The sequence below is a fragment of the Macaca mulatta genome, chromosome 1, assembly GCF_049350105.2.
Source record: "Macaca mulatta isolate MMU2019108-1 chromosome 1, T2T-MMU8v2.0, whole genome shotgun sequence".
Lineage (NCBI taxonomy): Eukaryota > Metazoa > Chordata > Mammalia > Primates > Cercopithecidae > Macaca > Macaca mulatta.
In genome coordinates this window covers 59,154,028-59,173,562 of record NC_133406.1, presented here as the reverse complement: position 1 = coordinate 59,173,562, position 19,535 = coordinate 59,154,028, and the positions used below count along the sequence as shown (strand labels likewise).

Here is a 19,535-nt window from a genome sequence, read left to right as displayed (position 1 = left end):
GTGCAGCTGCTTTGGAAAACAGTTTGACAGTTCCTCAAGAGTTAAACAGAGTTACCATATGACCTAACAATTGCACTCCTAGATATAGATCCAATATAAATTTAAAAACTCATCCACACAAAAATTTATACATGAATGTTCATATCAGCATTATTCAAAATAGTAAAGAACCGGAAACAACTCAAATGTTAATAACTGATTGAGGGCTGGGCAAAGTGGCTCACACCTGTAATCTCAGCACTTTGGGAGACTGAGGTGGATGGATCACTTGAGGCCAGGAGTTCAAGACCAGCCTGGCCAACATGACTAAACCCTGTCTCTACTAAAAATACAAAAATTAGCTGGACATGGTGGCGTGCACCTATAATCCCAGCTACTTGGGAGGCTGAGGCAGGAGGATCACTTGAACCCAGGAGGCAGAAGTTGCAGTGAGCCAAGATTGTGCCATTGCACTCCAACCTGGGCAATAAAGTGAGACTCTGTCTAACAACAACCACAACAAAAACCTCACTGTTGTTTAAAGAAAAAAAATTAATTTAAAAAAAAACAAAAACTGAGCAGGGCATGGTGGCTCACACCTGTAATCCCAGCACTTTGGGAGGCCGAGACAGGTGGATCACCTGGGGTTGGGAGTTCGAGACCAGCCTGACCAACATGGAGAAACCCCATCTCTACTAAAAATACAAATTTGCCGGGCGTGGTGGTGCATGCCTATAATCCCAGCTACTCGGGAGGCTGAAGCAGGAGAATCGCTTGAACCTGGGAGGTGGAAGTTGTGGTAAGCCGAGATCGCGCCATTGCACTCCAGCCTGGGCAACAAGAGCGAAACTCCGTCTCTGAGATCGCACCATTGCACTCCAGCCTGGGCAACAAGAGTTAAACTCCACCTAAAAAAAAAAAAAAATGATTGAGGAGAGCAAAGATCACCTGGCGACCATCAAGCCGACCATCCAGAGGCAAAATTTCTTATCTGAGGAATTTAGAAGTAATTGGACTTCCCTATTATTCTAAAGCAAGCATCTGGTACCAGGTTTTTAAAAAAATTTTTAAGTAACTAGAATTTCTGTACATCTACTGAATGAATGCATGTTGAAACTCGTTGTGCAGCCCTTGCTGACATTAAGGCACCAAAATATCTACAAATGTAACCACTTATCATGACCTATGTGGCTAATATGGTCCACATTACTCCTAAGCTCCCGCTTTAAGGTCCATAAATACCCCTAAGGAAAAGTCTGCCGTGGGGCACTTACTTTTCTCATGCTGAGGCACCTCACTGCACTCTTCTCTTCTCTTCCTTCCTTCCTTCCTTCCTTCCTTCCTTCCTTCCTTCCTTCCTTCCTTCCTTCCTTCCTTCCTTTTTTCCTTCTTTTTTTTGGCTGTAATTGTATTCATTGCAAAACAGTCCTCTCCAATTTTACTGAGGTGGCTGACCACATCCACAACCAAATCTGTCTCTAAACTGGAATTCGGTTGCCGCCCCAGCCCCAGCCTCCGCTTTCTTGTTGGCACCAGGGGGCACAGCACTCTGTTTTTGTAGGTATCTCTGTCGGCTTCCCCTCCTGTGAGTCTTGCAGGTCGCTCACCCTCCAGACCTTTAGGCGGAGGCCTGCCAGTCTCTGGACAGCTGTGGCGTAGGATGGCAGGCACAATCTCCGGGGGCAGATGAAGGTAATCACGGAGATACTGGATACCTCATTGGTAAGGTACCAGTAGAAACGTCTCCAGGCAAACTGTTCCTTCACGTAGCCTCGGGACTTGAGAGACTGCATGGCCTTCATGACACGAAGGTTGGGCACATTCTTGTCTGCCAGCTCCGGGTGCTTAGGCATGTGGACATCCTTCTCGGCCACCATGACTCCCTCCTTGAAAAGGAGTTCATAAATGGCAATCCAGTTCTTCTTAGGCATCAACATCTCGGCGACTGTAGGGTCTGGGTCCGGGGCTGGAAAGGCGCGTTCTTTCTTTCTAATAAAACTTTCCTTTTTCAAACCTATACTGTTGTCAATAAAGTCTTCCTACCAACCCATGAGTCAACCCCTTTTTTTCTGAGATGGAGTTTCACTCTTGTCACCCAGGCTGGAGTGCAATGGCACGATCTCGGCCCACTGTGACCTCCACCTCCCGGGTTCAAGCGATTCTCCTGTCTCTGCCTCCTGAGTAGCTGGGGTTATAGGTGCCCGCCACCACATGTGGCTAATTTTTGTATTTTTAGTAGAAACGGGGTTTCACCATGTTGGCCAGGCTGGTCTGGAACTCTGGAACTCCTGACCTCAGGTGATCCACCTGCCTTGGCCTCCCAAAGTACTGGGGTTACAGGCGTGAGCCATTGCGAGTGGTGAGTTAACCACTTTTTGATGCGGGGCTCTGACACCTTACCCAGCACTGATGACTTTATAAATAATATATTCTATGTCCTACATATTATTTGGCAATAAAAAAGGAATGAAGTACTTATTAGTTAGTGAAAGAAATAAAAATATTTCCCTTAAAATATCCTTCTTTGGGGCCGGGCATGGTGGCTCACCTGTAGTCCCAGCACTTTGGGAGGCTGAGGTGGGATATATATCCTTCTTTGACATATTTTGAGACAGCTGTTCAAAGGGCCTTGCAAACAGAAGTAGCCCTGCAAAGCTGTCTTTGGTGGGAGAGATTTGCATCAGTAGAGAAAATCTTCACTGATGCAGGCCTTCTCTTCTTTAGATTTAGGAGTCTAATCAGAGTCTCATGACAAATTTAAAGGTCTGAAAGAAATATTTACCATCAATTCTCTCTGAGGGCTGCTACCTGTGAGATTTCATCTACCTAACAAGACCACTTACGCTAGCCAGGCCTCATCTTTTCCCCCTCTCATAACATGTCTTGCCACTAAAACCTGCTTACCACGATAACCTGTTTTTGGCCATGCCCTGAGTTACCATTCATTTTGTAACCTCAAGATGGTATGGGCCAGGCATGGTGGCTCACGCCTGTAATCCCAGCACTTTGGGAGGCTGAAGCGGGCAGATCACCTGAAGTCAGGAGTTTGAGACCAGCCTGGCCAACATGGTGAAACCCCATCTCTACCAAAAACTACGAAAATTAGCCAGGCATGGTGGCACACACCTGTAGTCCCAGCTACTCAGGAGACTGAGGCAGGAGGATTGCTTGAGTCTAGGAGGTGGAGGTTGCAGTGAGCTGAGATTGCGTCACTGTGCTCCAGCCTTGGTGACAGAGTGAGACCCTGTCTCAAAACAAAAAAAAGATGGTATGTAACCTCCTATACTCCATTCGGAGGTTAGGGTAACTGTGCAGTACTCCCCCACGTGCATGTTAATAAATCTATATGCCTTTTCTCCAATTAATCTGCTTTTCGTCAGTTGCTTTTTCATTGATCCTTCAGAGGGCACAGGGGAAGCTTTTCCTTATGTTATGTAAAAGAAACTAGACACGAAAGACCACATATTGTATGGTTACATTATGTGAAATGTTCAGGCCAGGCAAGGTGGCCTGTAGTCCCAGCACTTTGGGAGGCCAACGTGGGCGGATTGCTTGAGTCCAGGAGTTTGAGAACAGCCTGGGCAACACGGCAAAACTCCATTTCTACAAAAAATACATAAAAATTAGCCAGACTTGGTGGCCGCATCTATAGTCCCAGCTACTGGGCAAGGGGGTAGAGGGTACTGAGGAAGGAGGATCGCTAGAGGCCAGGAAGCAGAGGTTGCAGTGAGCCGTGATTGCACCACTGTGCTCCAGCCTGGGTGACAGAGCCAGACCCTGCCTAAAAACAAAAAACAAACCAAACAAAAAAAAATTTGGAGCAGGCACATTTGTAGAAATGTAAAGTGGATACGTACTTGTGTAACCACCCAAAGGGTTCTCCTTGCCCGATACCCAGACAGAGCAGACATATCAAGACAGGGGCATTGCAATACAGAGTTTAATTAATTTACAAAGAGCTTGCTGAAGGAGCGATGGAAGTTTCATTATTACTCAAACCAGTCTTCTGGAAAATTTGGAGACTGGCATTTTTAAGGATAATTTGGTGGGTAGGGGCCAGGAAGTGGAGAATGCTGATTGGCTGTGTCAGAGATGAAATCATAGGGGGCCAAAGTGGGATTATTCTTCCTGTCCTCTGTTCCCAGGTGAGATCCCAGAACTGGTTGAGCCAGATTACCGACCTGGGTGGGGCCAGCTGGTACATCAGAATGCAGTGTGAAAAATGTCTGGAGCCTGATCTTAGGTTTTACAATAGTGATGCTAGCTTTCAGAGCAACTGGGGAGGTTCAAAATCTCGTGGCCTGTCTGCATTAATCTTTTGAGATGAAGTCTCACTCCGTCGCCCAGGCTGCAGTGCAGTGGCGTGATCTCGGCTCACTGCAGCCTCCGCCTCCCGGGTTCAAGCGATTCTCCTACCTCAGCCTCCTGAGTAGCTGGGACTACAGGCCCCTGCCACCACTCCCAGCTAATTTTTGTATTTTTAGTAGAGACGGGGTTTCACCATGTTGGCCAGGCTGGTCTCCAACTCCTGACCTCAGGTGATCCACCTGCCTTGGCCTCCCAAAGTGCTGTGATTACAGGCCTGAGCCACTGTGCGCCCGGACTATCTGTATTAATCTTGAGGTTAATTTGCTAGTGCTGCACAGGCAGTCTGGTCCCCAGGCAAGAAGGGGCTGTGTTAAGGGAAAAGGCTGTTTTCATCTTTGTTTCAAAGTTAAGTTATAAGCTAAATTCCTCCCAAAGTTAGTTTGGCCTATGCCCAGGAATGAACAAGGGCAACTTGGAGATTAGAAGCAAGATGGAGTCAGTTAGGTCGGATCTCTTTCACTGTCATAATTTGCCCATTGCTGTAATTTTTGCAAAGACAGTTTCAGTTGCTTGGGAGGTTGCAGGAAAATGCAGGAGTGATTGCAAATGGGTACAGGGTTTCCTATTAGGTTGATAAAATGTTCTGAAATGGTCTGTGGTGATTGCAAAACTGTAAATATACCAAAACCCATTGAAATGTACACTTTAAACGGGCAAATCATATGACATGTGAATTATATCTCTCTTTTTTTTTTAAAGAAATTTTATCATATACCGTATGTCTATGTGGGCTTCCAGCAACCCTTCTGGCGCTCCTGGAGATCAGGTAGGACTAAGAATTCATGGCACGGCCTTTTGTATTATCCGACTCCCTCCCTCCCTCCCTCCCTCCCTCCCTCCCTCACACCCTTCCTTCCTTCCTTCCTTCCTTCCTTCCTTCCTTCCTTCCTTCCTTCCTTCCTTCCTTCCTTCCTTCCTTCCTTCCTCTCTCCTTTCCTTCCTTCCATGAACTAGATGCTATCCTAGGCACTGAGCATACAGATATTGACCGAGATCTAATCCTGTCCTCAAAGAGTTCACAACCTCATGATTGTCCTCAGCCCCCTGTAGCAAAGGAAACTTTTATTGGGACCACTTCTGTATACCCTGAGCTATGAAGAGTAAATCTAACCTTTCTAAAGTCACATACATCTGCACTTAGTGGGGGCTCAGGTGACGGAACTCTAGTGCTCATAAGCAAGTGAAACACACAATGTAGATTTAATATCTTATAGCTCTTTAGTCCTTCTCATCGCCAGGGTGGGTCACAGAATGCCCATAGTGAAGGAAGCCAAGTCTCCTTCCTTTTTGGGTCTCAGGGTCCAGATATTGTGTAGCTGGAAGCTCATTACTGAGACACTCAGCAGCTGCCAGGTGGGCAAACTCCCTATTTCCCACGCAGCCAAGCCTGACCACCATTATTGCTGGCTCGTGTACCCTTTCCTATAAAGTTGGTGGTTGACAGGGAAGATCCTGGACATTCAGGTCATGGTGCCATCAAGAGCATGGGGCCATCAACCTCTGCTGTGGTCCTTGATTTCACTCCCTATTCATCTCAGTGTGAAGCTGCCTTCTAACCTGGGGCTGTGTCTTATCTCTGACCCAGCTCTTGCTCATGCATGATGACTGCTCCCTGCCTCCCTGTATTATCCCCAAATGATAGCTGCTATGTCTTGTGGTTGCTTGTGAAATCGCTTTTACAAAATTATAACTGAGGAAATTATGACAGTGAAAGAAATCAGACCTAACCATTTTGCTTCTAACCTTTAAACTGTCCTTGTTCATTCCTGGGTGTAGGTGGAAATAACTTTGGGAAGGAATTCAGTTCATGATTTTACTCTGAAACAAAATTAATAATAGCCCTTTCCCGAAAAGACCCTCTTCTTGCCTGGGGACCAGTCTGCCTTTGCAGGGCTAACAAATTAGCTACACGATTTGAAATGACAGTTTAGGGGTCATGCAGTCTCTGACTCCAACAATCTGAACCTCCTTAAATTGCTCCTAGGGATAACATCACTGTTGTAAGCCTAAGATCAGTGCTTGAGATATCTTGCCGACCCTACACTCTGGGTGGATCAGCTGACACAACCCAGAACCATAATCTGGCTCAACCAGTTCTGCCCTCCCACCCAGGAACAGAAAATAGCACAAAAAACTCACTTCAACCCTCTATGATTCCATCTCCAAGCTGAGCAGTTAGGACTCCCCACTTCCCAAGCCCCTACTTGCCAAATTAAAACTCTGATCCAAAAGAAAGAGAGATCAGACTGTTACTGTGTCTATATAGAAAGAAGTAGACATAAGAGACTCCATTTTGTTCTGTATCTGATATGCTGTTAATCTGTGACCCTACCCCCAACCCTGTCCTTGCAAGAGACACGTGCTGTGGTGACTCAAGGTTTAATGGATCTGGGGCTGTGCAGGGTGTGCTTTGTTAAACAAGTGCCTGAAGGCAGTATGCTTGTTAAAAGTCATCACCATTCTCTTAATCTCAAGTACCCGGGGACACAAACACTGGGGAAAGCCGCAGGGACCTCTGCCTAGGAAAGTTAGGTATTGTTCAAGGCTTCTCCCTGTGTGAGAGTCTGAAATATGGCCTCGTGGGAAGGGAAAGACCTGATCCCCCAGCCCGACACCCATAAAGGGTCTGTGCTGAGGAGGACTAGCAAAAGAGGAAAGAAAGCCTCTTGGCAGCTGAGATAGAGAAAGACATCTGTCTCCTGCCCGTCCCTGGGCAAGTCCCTGGGCAATGGAACTTCTCGGTGTAAAACCCGATTGTATGTTCTATTTACTGAGACAGGAGAAAACCGCCTTAGGGCTGGAGGTGGGATGTACTAGTGGCAAGGCTGCCTTTTATGCACTGAAAATGTTTATGGAGTTGTTTGCATATGCACATCAAAGCACAACACTTTTCCTTAAACTGATTCATGTCACAGAGATCTTTATTCACATGTCTTTCTGCTGACCTTCTCCCTACTATGACCCTATTGTCCTGCCACTTCCCCTTTTCCAAGATGGTAAAGATAATGATCAATAAATACTGAGGGAACTCAGAGACCGGTGCCGGCGTGGGTCCTCTGTATGCTGAGCGCAGGTCCCCTGGGCCCACTTACTTTGTCTTTGTGTCTCTTTATTTTCTTAAGTCTCTCATTCCACCTGATGAGAAACGCCCACAGGTGTGGAGGGGCAGGCCACCCCTTCACTTCAACCCTCTATGATTCCATCTCCAAGCTGAGCAATTAGCACTCCCCACTTCCCAAGCCCCTACTTGCCAAATTAAAACTCTGATCCCCGAATGCTCGGAGAGACTGATTTGAGTAATAATAAAACTCCGGTCTCCTGCACAGCCGGGTCTGTGTGAATTACTCTTTCTCCATTGCTATTCTCCTGTCTTGATAAATCGGCTCTGTCTAGGCAGCAGGCAAGGTGAATCCGTTGGGCGGTTACACTTGTGTGCTTATCTTATCTCTCTTGCTGCAATACAGTTTTTGTTAACTGTTGCTTTCTGGTTTGGACCCTGCCTACTACTGTTTTTGAGGTCTCAGCTTGGACATAGCCTCTAGTTATTCCTGGCCACTTGCTATAAGAACACAAAGTCAATTCTTCCCCCTCTAAGAATCAGTCTTGGTAGGCTTTCACCCATCATTGCTAGTCCACTGCCTTTGCCAGCTGTGAGCTGCCATCCATCCCAGCCTCCTGTTTCCCCCTTGGAGTCTACTTCAAAAGGCATCTCCCTCTTCCTCAGCATCTTCTCTTAGTGAAGATGGCTCAGTAAATACTTCTAAAACCTTGTTTCCCTTAGCAATGCCAAGTCTGTAAAAACTGCTTTCTTTCCTAAAAATACGTTTCTGAAGGTACCATCAATGAAGATCTCCGCCTGAAATGACCTTCCTGACAGCAAGTTGTATTTTCCTCAAATGCTTTCCATTCCACATGCTCTTCCAGAACCTTGCCACTCACACATCAGGAAATGGCGTCTCTGTCCCCTTCTTGGAAACTGGGTGAGGCTTCATGACTGTCTCAACTAGTGGAGCACAGGGGAGGATCTGCTACGGGCCTTTTGAGGCCAGTTTTCAAAAGGCGAGACAACTTTCTCCTGCTCTCTCTTGGGATGCTTGTCCTTGCCACCAGCCACCATGCTGTGAGAGAGTCCAGGCCCCATGGAGAGACCACATGTAGGGATTCTGGCTAACAGCCTCAGCTGAGGAGTAAGCATCAGCCTACAGCCACAGGAGTAAGGCAGACTCTGTGAAGAATCCAGCCAGCTCTCATCTGACTGTAATCACAGGAGAAATCCCAGCAAGAACAATCAGCTGAGCTTGGTGAAAGCCTAGAACCATGAGAGAGAAAGACAAATGACTGCTCTGTTACACTGCCAAGTTTGGGGTGGTTTGTTGCCCAGCAACAGGTAACCAGAATGCTGTCCATCTCCATACATTATGAGCCTAACTGCCCTTTATGGCCCAGCTCATTAGCCTGTCACCTCCCATGTAAGCCTTCGCTAATCCCCACAATGGAGTTCTCTCCCTGTCTGAACTCCCGGTGCTCTTCCTGTACCGGTCTCCTCTCCCACATCTGGGTGCACACTTGATCTCTCCCCTCACTGTAAAGTCTCCATTCATATCTCTCGGCACCTAGCCCAATGCTTGGCACATAGTGGGTGCTCAATACAGGCTTTCTCTGTCTGGATGTGTGAAGGATAGGGAAAGGGATCTTGGGGAGAGAACACCTACCAGTGGAGAAGAAAGGGTCCTGAGTGGCAAAACAGTTTCCATGGCTTTCAAAGGCCTTTTTCTCTGACTAGTGTCCTAGGACATTTTTGGCTTCTCTGCTAAGAATGTAGGATCATGAGTTAGAGTCAAAAGGATTTATTAACAAGTATCAAGTGGTCAGAGGTGTTGGAGCCAGAGCAACTCCATCTTGTGTAGGGGCTCAGTAAAATAAGGCTGAGACCTACTGGGCTGCATTCCCAGACGGTTAAGGCATTCTAAGTCACAGGATGAGATAGGAGGTTGGCACAAGATACACGTCATAAAGACCTTGTTGATAAAACAGGCTGCAGTAAAGAAGAGGGCCAAAACGCACCAAAACCAAGATGGTGATGAGAGTGACCTCTGGTCATCCTCATTGCTACACTCCTACCAGTGCCATGACAGTTTACAAATGCCATGGCAACATCAGGAAGTTACCTTATGTGGTTTAAAAGGGGAGGCATGAATAATCCACCCCTTGTTTAGCACATAATCAAGAAATAAGCATAAAAATGGGCAACCAGCAGCCTTCAGGTCTGCTCTGTCTACAGAGTAGCCGTTCTTTCATTCCTTTACTTTCCTAATAAACTTGCTTTCACTTTACTCTATGGACTTGCCCTGAATTCCTTCTTCCGTGAGATACAAGAACCCTCTCTTGGGGTCTGGATTTGGACCCCCTTCCTGTAACAAAGTGCTTCTTGGAAAGAAAGGATTGTCCAAGCTGAGGGTTTTCTTAGGATTACAGTGTACGGCCACTTGGGGGAGCTGAGGCGCTGCGAGGTGTCTTTCACAAGTTCACCAGCAGGTGGCAAGCTTACTAGTGGTTTCTTGCAAACCGGTTTTATCCACGCACACATTCATAAAATACTGAGCACCTACTCCATGTAAGGCTCTGTGTGAGCTACAAAGGAGGGTAAGCTACAATTCCTGCCCTCCAAGACCTTCCAGTTTGGTGAACTCAATGTTTCTTTATTATTATTATTATTATTTTGAGACGGAGTCTCGCTCTGCTGCCCAGGCTGGAGTGCAGTGGTGCGATCTCGGCTCACTGCAAGCTCCGCCTCCCGGGTTCACGCCATTCTCCTGCCTCAGCCTCCCGAGTAGCTGGGACCACAGGCGCCCGCCACCACGCCCGGCTAATTTTTCGTATTTTTAGTAGAGACAGGGTTTCACCTTGTTAGCCAGGATGGTCTCCATCTCCTGACCTCGTGATTCACCTGCCTCGGCCTCCCAAAGTGCTAGGATTACAGGCGGGAGCCACCGCGCCCGGCCAACTCATTGTTTCTTTAGCTTGTCTTTGGGTTGAAATAGTTCTTCAAAAGTCATCCAATCCTTTCTTCTGTCAGTGTAATTTAATATAATCGACCCTGATGGAAGACAGGTGTCAAGAGTCTTGCCAAGGCCGGGCGCGGTGGCTCACGCTTGTAATCCCAGCACTTTGGGAGGCCGAGGTGGGCGGATCACCTGAGGCCAGGAGTTTGAGACCAGCCTGGCCAACGTGGTGAAACCCCATGTTGGGGGGTTTCTACTAAAAATACAAAAATTAACTGGGTGTGGTGGCGCATGCCTGTAGTCCCAGGCTGGGAGGCTGAGGCAGGACAATCGCTTGACCCTGGGAGGTGGAGATTGGGCACCTGGGCAACAGACCGAGACTCTGTCTCAAAAAAAAAAAAAAAAAAGTTTTGCTGAAAGTCTGGTTATTTTCAGTCTACTTCACTGCTTTAAGTAGATAGGCCAGGTGATCATAGATAAGATCAGAACAGTGAAGGTGGTGTGGCTAGAGACCAGGAGAACAGGGAGAAAGAGATTTTATTTTTTTTTTTTTATTTTTTATTTATTTATTTATTTTTTTTTTTGAGACGGAGTCTCGCTCTGTCGCCCAGGCTGGAGTGCAGTGGCCGGATCTCAGCTCACTGCAAGCTCCGCCTCCCGGGTTCACGCCATTCTCCTGCCTCAGCCTCCCGAGTAGCTGGGACTACAGGCGCCTGCCACTTCGCCCGGCTAGTTTTTTGTATTTTTTAGTAGAGACGGGGTTTCACCGTGTTAGCCAGGATAGTCTCGATCTCCTGACCTCGTGATCCACCCGTCTCGGCCTCCCAAAGTGCTGGGATTACAGGCTTGAGCCACCGCGCCCGGCCGAGAAAGAGATTTTAAAGCAGGAGGAAAGCAAACTGATTGGGAGATTAGGAGCTGGTGTGATTGGAACTGGGCCTGTCAGAAAAGCCTATCCTGAGCCTTCAGCCAGCTACCTGTGCCTGCACTTCCTTAGAGCATGTGGAGCCATGCACAGCCAGCTGCCCAGGAGCTCCCTGCTGCCTGCTCCTGCCCTGAGTCCCCAGCTCCTCCTGCTTTCCCCTCCCCACACTTTGGCTGTGAGAGTCATTCCACAGTTTTGCCTGTTTGGGACAGAGGCAGTGGCTGCAGAGGGAGAAGGAGGGAAGTGACCTTACATCAAGTTCAGGCCAAGGGGAGGGGAAGAGGAAGTGGTCATTTAAAAACCTATCTAGACTGTTTCACAGTGTCCTTAAGGACCCAACCCTGAGCCACTCCAGTGCATTTCTGAATCACCTTTCAAGCTCCCCTGGAACATTCTTTGTGCTTCACAGTGTAAATTTCAGCTTGAAAATCAGAAGAGGTTTCTGGATCAGGAACCCCCTGGAGTTTTTATTTTGTTCCTTTCTAAATGGATTTCCCCTTTTCTTGTCTCCAAGCATTTTATTTTTACAACATGTATACACTGCCTTTTCCGATTTTCATTTGCTTCTGGCTGCCAAGCTCATTTCTCCAGCACACCCTGGGAGATTCTAGGAAACCTCCTTAGAAAACATGAATACAGGGACTGAAAGCAAATGCTGGGCCTTATTCCACAAGACCCCTTTGACTTGCCTCATCACAGCCTAGGCACAGCAGAACAGCGCCAGAGCCAGGGAGAGCCTTGCAGATCACTTACATGGGTAGGCGGGCCTAGTCATATTCCCAGGGGCCCACAGAGATACTACCACCAAGCACGACACATTTCCTAGGAACTCCATTTCTCTGAACAGTCAGTAATTTTATTTTTATTTATTCATTCATTTATTTTTTGAGACAGGGTCTCACTTTATCACCCAGGCTGGAGTACAGTGGCATGATCTCGGCTCACTGCAACCTCTGCCTCCTGGGCTCAAGCAATCCTCCCACCTCAGCCTCCCTAGTAGTTGGGACTACAGGCATGCTGCACGTCCAGCTAATTTTTGTATATTTTGTAGAGACGGGGTTTTACTGTGTTGCCAAACTTGTTCTCAAACTCCTGGACTCAAATGATCCACCTGCCTTGGCCTTCCAGAGGGTTGGGATTACAGGTGTGAGCCACTGTGCCTGGCCAGTGAGTCATTTTAAACATTATCTTTTTATGAAGACAAACACAGTTATGTGCCAAGGAGAATGCAAAATTCAAATAAATTTTTACAATAAACCCCAAGACTTCAAGGACTGGGAATGGACTGATTCTGACAACACTGTGGTTATCACATCCACTTCTTTGCTGTCAGAGGTACCTCAGTGGAAATTTTTGAGAATACTGAGTTAGTCCAACCTCCCATTTTACCCATGAGGAAAGCTGAGGTCTAGGCCATGGTCACACAACTACTAAGTTCGTTACTGCCGTAAGCCCTGGTCTCCTCACATGCAAAGCAGGGGGTAAAAATAGTCCTTACTTCATACAGCTACTACAAAGATTAAAGGGGACTATTGTGTAAAATACCTGACAGGTAGTAAATGCTTAATAATTATAATTATTCCTCATTATCAACAGTATTTTATTTGTTTTTTGGTTTTTTGAGACACAGTTTCACTCTGCCACCCAGGCTGGAGTGTAGTGGCTGGATCTCAGCTCACTGCAACCTCTGCCTCCCGGGTTCAAGCAATTCTCTTGTCTCAGCTTCCACAATAGCTGGGATTACAGGCACATGCCACCACGCCTGGCTAATTTTTGTATTTTTAGTAGAGATGGGGTTTCACCATGTTGACCAGGCTGGTCTTGAACTCCTGACCTCAAGTGATCCACTGGCCTTGGCCTCCCAAAGTACTGGGATTAAGGCATGAGCCACTGTGCCAGGCCATCAATAGTATTTTAAACCATAGATGACTGAGACCCTAAATCATAGAGCTGAGATTCAAACTGAAAGTTTAGGGCTGGATCTTTTTTTTTTTTTTTTTTTTTTTGAGATGGAGTCTTGCTCTGTTGCCCAGGCTGGAGTGCAGTGCCACAATCCTGGCTCACTGCACCCTCTGCCTCCCAGGTTCAAGCGATTCTCTGCCTCAGCCTCCCAAGTAGCTGGGATTACAGGTGCCCGCCACCACACCTGGCTAATTTTTGTATTTTTAGTAGAGACGGGGTTTCACCATCTTAGCCAGGCTGGTCTTGCACTCCTGACCTCGTGATCCACCCGCCTCGGCCTTCCAAAGTGCTAGGATTACAGGCATGAGCCACCGCACCCACCTTAGGGCTGGATCCTTTAAAGCATAGCTGTCCCTGGTGATCTAAGGGGTCTTGCTTTACGCTGGGGTCCATTTCAGCTATGATATGGCTTTGAATACCCCATGGGAAGTGTGAACACTGATGTCTGTAGAAAAACATTCTCCTCTGTGCAGTGAGGTCTTTACTCTCTGAGCCTTCATATCCCCCAAATTTATTTATTTAGCTCTACAAAATCCTCAATCCCTTCAAGAAGAACTTGGGGAACATGGCTGGGCGCGGTGGCTCAAGCCTGTAATCCCAGCACTTTGGGAGGCCGAGACGGGCGGATCATGAGGTCAGGAGATCGAGACCATCTGGCTAACACGGTGAAACCCCGTCTCTACTAAAAAATACAAAAAACTAGCCGGGCGAAGTGGCGGGTGCCTGTAGTCCCAGCTACTCGGGAGGCTGAGGCAGGAGAATGGCGTGAACCCGAGAGGAGGAGCTTGCAGTGAGCTGAGATCCGGCCACTGCACTCCAGCCTGGGGGACAGAGCAAGACTCCGTCTCAAAAAAAAAAAAAAAAAAAAGAACTTGGGGAACATGTCACACATTTTCTAGGATGTAGGGAAGAGGAATACCAAATGGTTTGGTATAAAAGGGATTTGTACTCCTTTAGTAAGAAGTACTAAATAAATGCCATAACCTGCCATCCCTTGCCTTTCTTGACTCCTTTCATGTTATTTTCTTTTGAGACAGGATCTCACTGTTGCCCAGGCTGTGGCAGGATCAGCCTTCACCTCCTGGGCCTAAGCAATGCTCCCACCTCAGCCTCCCATGTAGCTGGGACTACAGGTGTGCACCACCTTGTCCAGATAAATTTTGTGTGTGTATATACACACACACACACACACACACATATATATATATACACACACACACACACACACATATATATATAATATACACACATACACACATATATATACACATTTTTTTTGTAGAGATGGGGTTATACCCAGGTTGGTCTCCAACTCCTGGGCTCAAGTGATCCACCTGCCTCAGCCTCCTAAAGTGCTGGGGTTACAAGTGTGAGCCACTATGCCTGCCTGGCAACTCCATTCATTTTCTTCCCCAGGCATCGCCACACTTTCCAGGTGTGAAGATGCCTGGGGAAGGCTCCCAAGGGTCCTTCCTCCTTGAAGCTCTCTCTCTCGGCCTCCATGCCATGAGTTTCTCCTACCTCCTTCATCATTCCTTCTCAGTTTCCTCTGCGGGCTCTCGGTCACCCTCAAAGGGTATTTCTTGGGGTTCTGAGCCTGCTCCTTTTTATAAGCTCTCTCTTGACTGAAGACCCCAAAATCTCTTTCACCAGCCCTGGCCCCTCTTTTGCTCTGTGTTCAATTGTCCACTGGACAGTTTCACTTGGATGTTCCACAAGCATCTCAAATCCAACGAAACTAAGTTCATTATCCCTTCTTGCCCCCTAACCTGCAGCTGGTTCTGAATTCCCTAACTTGGTGAGTTGCCCAGCCTAGAAACAAGGAGGCATCCCTGACTCCTCCCTCCCTTTCTGCTGCACCCCACCCCCAGAAGAAAATTGTTTATCAAGTCTGGCAGATTCCGCCTCCTCAATAACCCCCAAATCCATCCCTCACTTTCCATCCTCGGGGCTACGGCCAGTCATCACCTCTTCCTTGGACTATTGCAATAATCTTCTGGTAGGTGCTCCTGGCTCTCCTCTCACCTCAAAGGGAGTCATCGCTATCTTCCTAGAATGTTTTTCAAACTGATCATGTCGCTTCCCTACTTAAGGTCCTCCAATACTCCCACTGGTCTCAGGACAGTCCACCCACTTCAAGTGGTGTATAATGTGCGCCATGTTCTTCTGGTCTCTGCCTACCCAACAGGTCCATCTCTCTCAGAATCCTGTCTTTCATCTCAGATGTCAGCTTGGCTGATAAACTTGCCATTCTCTGGTTGAACAATGCTGCTGCAAGATCTTGCCCCTTCTTCTTGCTTCCTGGACAGCTCTTAATCATCTTTCCTGACCCCAGGCTCTCCCCCAGGGAAAAAGAATTAAGCATTCATCCTTTGTTACTCACTGTCCCCTATATCCCTTCCTTCATGCCCATGAAAGACTTTGGGACCCTGATATTAGTTTACCCATTAGATGAGTAAACTTCTTGAGGTCACGATCCAAGTTATAGTCTTCCTTATATTCCTAGAACCTAGAGACCAGCACAGAGTGGGGCTCCAATAAATGTCTGCTGAGTGAATGGGTGGTTGGATACATGGATGAACATGTGGATGGATGGATGGATGGACAGACAGATGGGTGAACAAGTGGATGGATGGGTGAATGAATGAACGGATGGATGGACAGATGGATGAAAGGATGGACAAGAAGATCTCTGGTCCAGACTGGATCTCTAAGCTCTCTGGCATGATGGGCAGAACTAAGTCAGCCACATTTCCTTACACTTTCATCAGCCTCACACCAGGTCCCCCTCCCTTGGGATCAATGTGGAAAAGAAAGGTTTCACCACAGGAGAGGAGAATGAAGATGTAGCATCAGGATGCTGATGAGGGAGGAAAGAGAAGAAAAGATGCCAGATGAAGAGGCAGAGAAAGTTGGAAGCTGGAGGTCAGGGGCCCTACTTCCTGCTGTAACAGGCCCCACTTCATCCCCAGCAGCCATCAAATACCAACCCAGAGGTGTTGGGAAATAGAGTGCACAGAGAGGCCATAAAGATACTGAAAAGGTTAGACATTTGTGAGAGTCCTGAGAAGCAGGCAAGCCCCTAAGTGTGTCAAGACTCCTTCTAGAACCCCCAGCAGATAATCTCTTGGTGATGAGCTCTGACTGCATTGTCTCTGCAGATGTGGGTGCTGCTGGCTGGCTGGGGCCAGTCTAGATATGGTTATATAAATAAGGTCAGCCAGAATGAGAATGTCTGCCTTAAGGATGTCCCAAGTATTGAAGATGTTTACTGGTTTTTCTGTGATTTCAACATCAGGCTTGTGCCTGTTTGCCCACAGTGGGTAACCCCAGCATCACCTTTGACTCAACTCATTCCCAGAGCCCTTCCTCATCCCTCAAGTCTTCTTTATCTGCAAACGTGCTATCTAAGACCAAGCCCAAGTAACTGGCAGCAGGCTGGGAGAACAATATAATCAGAAGGTGTGAGGTTCTGGAAAAACACCAGACAAGGCAGGTCCCACTTGGCTTGCTTTATCTGTAGCTCTGCATAGACAGCTCCTAAGACATGTGCCCTGACAGTCTTTGGGTGGACAAGTGGGGTGACCATCTGCCCTGGACTGCCTGAGATAGTCTTGTTGCCTTAGTGTAGTTATGAATACTACCACATACCACTTACTATCCAAAGTATTCTGGTTTAGATGACACATTGTACAACCACTCTGTTTACAAGTTGCTTTAAGATCTGGGAGAAATCCAAGTGTGACTGCAGTAACTGCTCTTCTTTTCCTGGATCTACCCTAAAGCCATTTCACAGCACAGGTTGGCATGTCCTCACAGGGAAATTTATAAACAGCCCCACGACTCCAGAGAGGACAAACCCAGACCAAAGAAGGAAATGTAGGAGTTTGCCCTTTTGTAAAATCCTGGGCAAAACTCCGAGGCTCATCTCTCCAAGATACTGAGAATTGAAAGGAGGGGGGAAATCCCACGGGATCGCCATCTTTGGGCGGAAGCCCTCGGTCTCTGACACTGACAGTAGTTCTGCAGTTTAATGTACCTGTTTAACTATTGTTTGGTCAGTGCAGCCGTGACTAGAAATTCTTCTGGTTTCTCCTCCTACATCTTGGTTGGGTCAGATGAAGATGGCCCAATCTGCAAGAAACACTTGTTGTGTGCTTATAGACATTTTAATCTTGGAGGGCTTTGTTTATAGGATGGACCTGGCCAAAGGAAACATGTTACTTAGGCTTGAAAGCAAGAAAAACCTAGATAAACACTTTTTTTTTTTTTTGAGGCACACGCTTGCTCTGTCGCCCAGGCTGGAGTGCAGGGGTGCAATCTTGGCTCACTGCAACCTCTGCCTCCCAAGTTCAAGTGATCCTTCCACCTCAGCCTCTTGAGTAGCTTGGATTACAGGTACACACCACTATGCCTGGCTAATTTTTAAAAATTTTTTGTAGAAACAGGGTTTAAAATTTTTTTGTGCAAAACAGGTTTTTGTAGAAACAGGGTAAACCCAGGTCTCAAACTCCTGGGTTTAAGCAATCTGCCTTCCTCGACCTCCCAAAGTGCTGGGATTACAGGCGTGAGCCACAGTGCCTGGCCAAATACTTCATTTTCTAGATCATAAGATGCTTCACTTTACTCCTGGCAAAAAGTTGATTCAGCAAACCAGGGCTTTAAGTGAAGCCGGTTGGGACCTGAACCCTTGACAACTGTCCAGGGTGGAAGACGTAGCAGCTGCATCTATAGGCCACCTGGGGTGTAGGGTGACCAGCTGCCTAGCAAACCCTCCAGGGCCTCCCCGCAGTGAACTGCTATGGGCATTAGGAGGCTGCAGAAGTTTCTTCTAAGCATGCTCTGGAATACAGTAGAAAGTGACACACAGAGACACCCCACACAACATTCGCAATCACACTGAAGTGTACATCCCAGATCTGAGTGCGCTTTATTTCCCATCACAGTCTGCACCCTGAAAATAATGGAATCCAATCTGAGAGAATAAGACAACACCAGCTCTTGATTTCCTTTGGTCTTAGAAATAAAGCATAACAAGTTCACAAAAACCTACAAACTACAAGACAGGGCTTTGTTTCCCGAGGCTGTCACTCCTTCTTTACTCCTCCTATTCCTGGAAACATCATTTTCTCTTGCAGATTCTTCATGTTCCCCCAAATCCAAATTCACAAGTTCCCAAAAAGGGCAATGCTCCTTGCTTGTTGCACTGCAGGACAGAGTGGGGCTGGGAGGAGGAAAAGAAAATGATGCCTCGCTTCACATCTGGCTCTCCTTTCCCACCTAGTCCCTCCCTGCCAGAGGCTCCTGGGGAGCTCCTGCTCTGTCTAGAACATTGGGTTTCTGGGCTGTTTCCCATTCAGGAAAGGGGTGAGGGCTCTCCTCCCACCCAGGCAGCACCTCTGGAGGCTGTGAGCGTCTCTGCCCCCTGAAACGCCTGCACAGGGCACTCAGGAAGGGCTGGGGACTGGGTGAGGAGGTGGGGACAGAATGCCCCCTGGAAACTGCCCCAGGGGCAGCTTGAGTGGCCTGAGCCTGTGTCTGTCCTACTGAAGGGTGGAGCCCCTCTGTGGAGGTACCCACTTTTCAGAACTGCTGCTTTTGGGGGAGAACACCTTTTCCCAGGTGTTGTCCTTGGGGTAGCAGGGAAGACTGGGAAAACTGAGCGGCAAGAGCTGTTGGAGGGGGGAGTTACATTTATTGACTATTACATTCCGGGTGCTGCTGAAGGTCGCGGGTCCTACAAGATCTCCTTTTAGCCCCTCACATCCCTGTAGATTACAGGTCGTTCACAGATGACCCTGAACCCAGAGGGGCTGTCTAGGCCCAGGGCCCAGCTAGTGAGTGGATGGGTGGAATCAGACCTGCCTTGGAAGGGTCTGTCTTACCCTGGCGCCCAAGATGTGTCCCTTACCCTCTGGCACCAGGATATGTAAATTCAGGACACCCCTTTCGTTAGGGGCCCAAGTTTATCATGGGTCTGATCTCTAAGGTCACATCTCCGCCTTCTCACCTGACCGACAGGAAAACCCCGAAATGTCCCTCGCACGTGCAAGACGTTTTCCGCGGTGGCGGCGACAGGGCGCACAGTGGGACCGCAGCACAAGCGCGGGGCACCCCCACAGTCGGCGACTCCTGCCCCCGCCCCTGCCGGCCGGGCAGTCCTGGGGCCTGGGAGGGCAGCACCGCCGGGCTTCGCGCCATGACATCAGCCCTGGAGTGGTGCAGTGTGCAAAGCCCACTGGTTGGCGTGGCCCGGGACACGCCTTCCCCGGAGCGGAACAAAACGGCGCGCAGGCCGG

General features: G+C 47.9%; 1 long non-coding RNA gene and 1 pseudogene across 1 annotated transcript; both read right to left on the bottom strand.

Annotated features, from left to right (window-relative positions):
* Nucleotides 1–1,317: 1,317 nt before the first annotated feature.
* On the bottom strand, nucleotides 1,318–2,031 carry LOC707636 (small ribosomal subunit protein eS10 pseudogene; annotated as a pseudogene).
* A 16,110-nt stretch (nucleotides 2,032–18,141) lies between these two features.
* On the bottom strand, nucleotides 18,142–19,490 carry LOC144341025 (uncharacterized). The gene is made up of 2 exons (XR_013417602.1): nucleotides 19,247–19,490; nucleotides 18,142–18,442 (listed from the first exon to the last, which is right to left on the bottom strand). It is a non-coding gene; the product is annotated as an uncharacterized LOC144341025 (long non-coding RNA).
* Nucleotides 19,491–19,535: the final 45 nt, after the last annotated feature.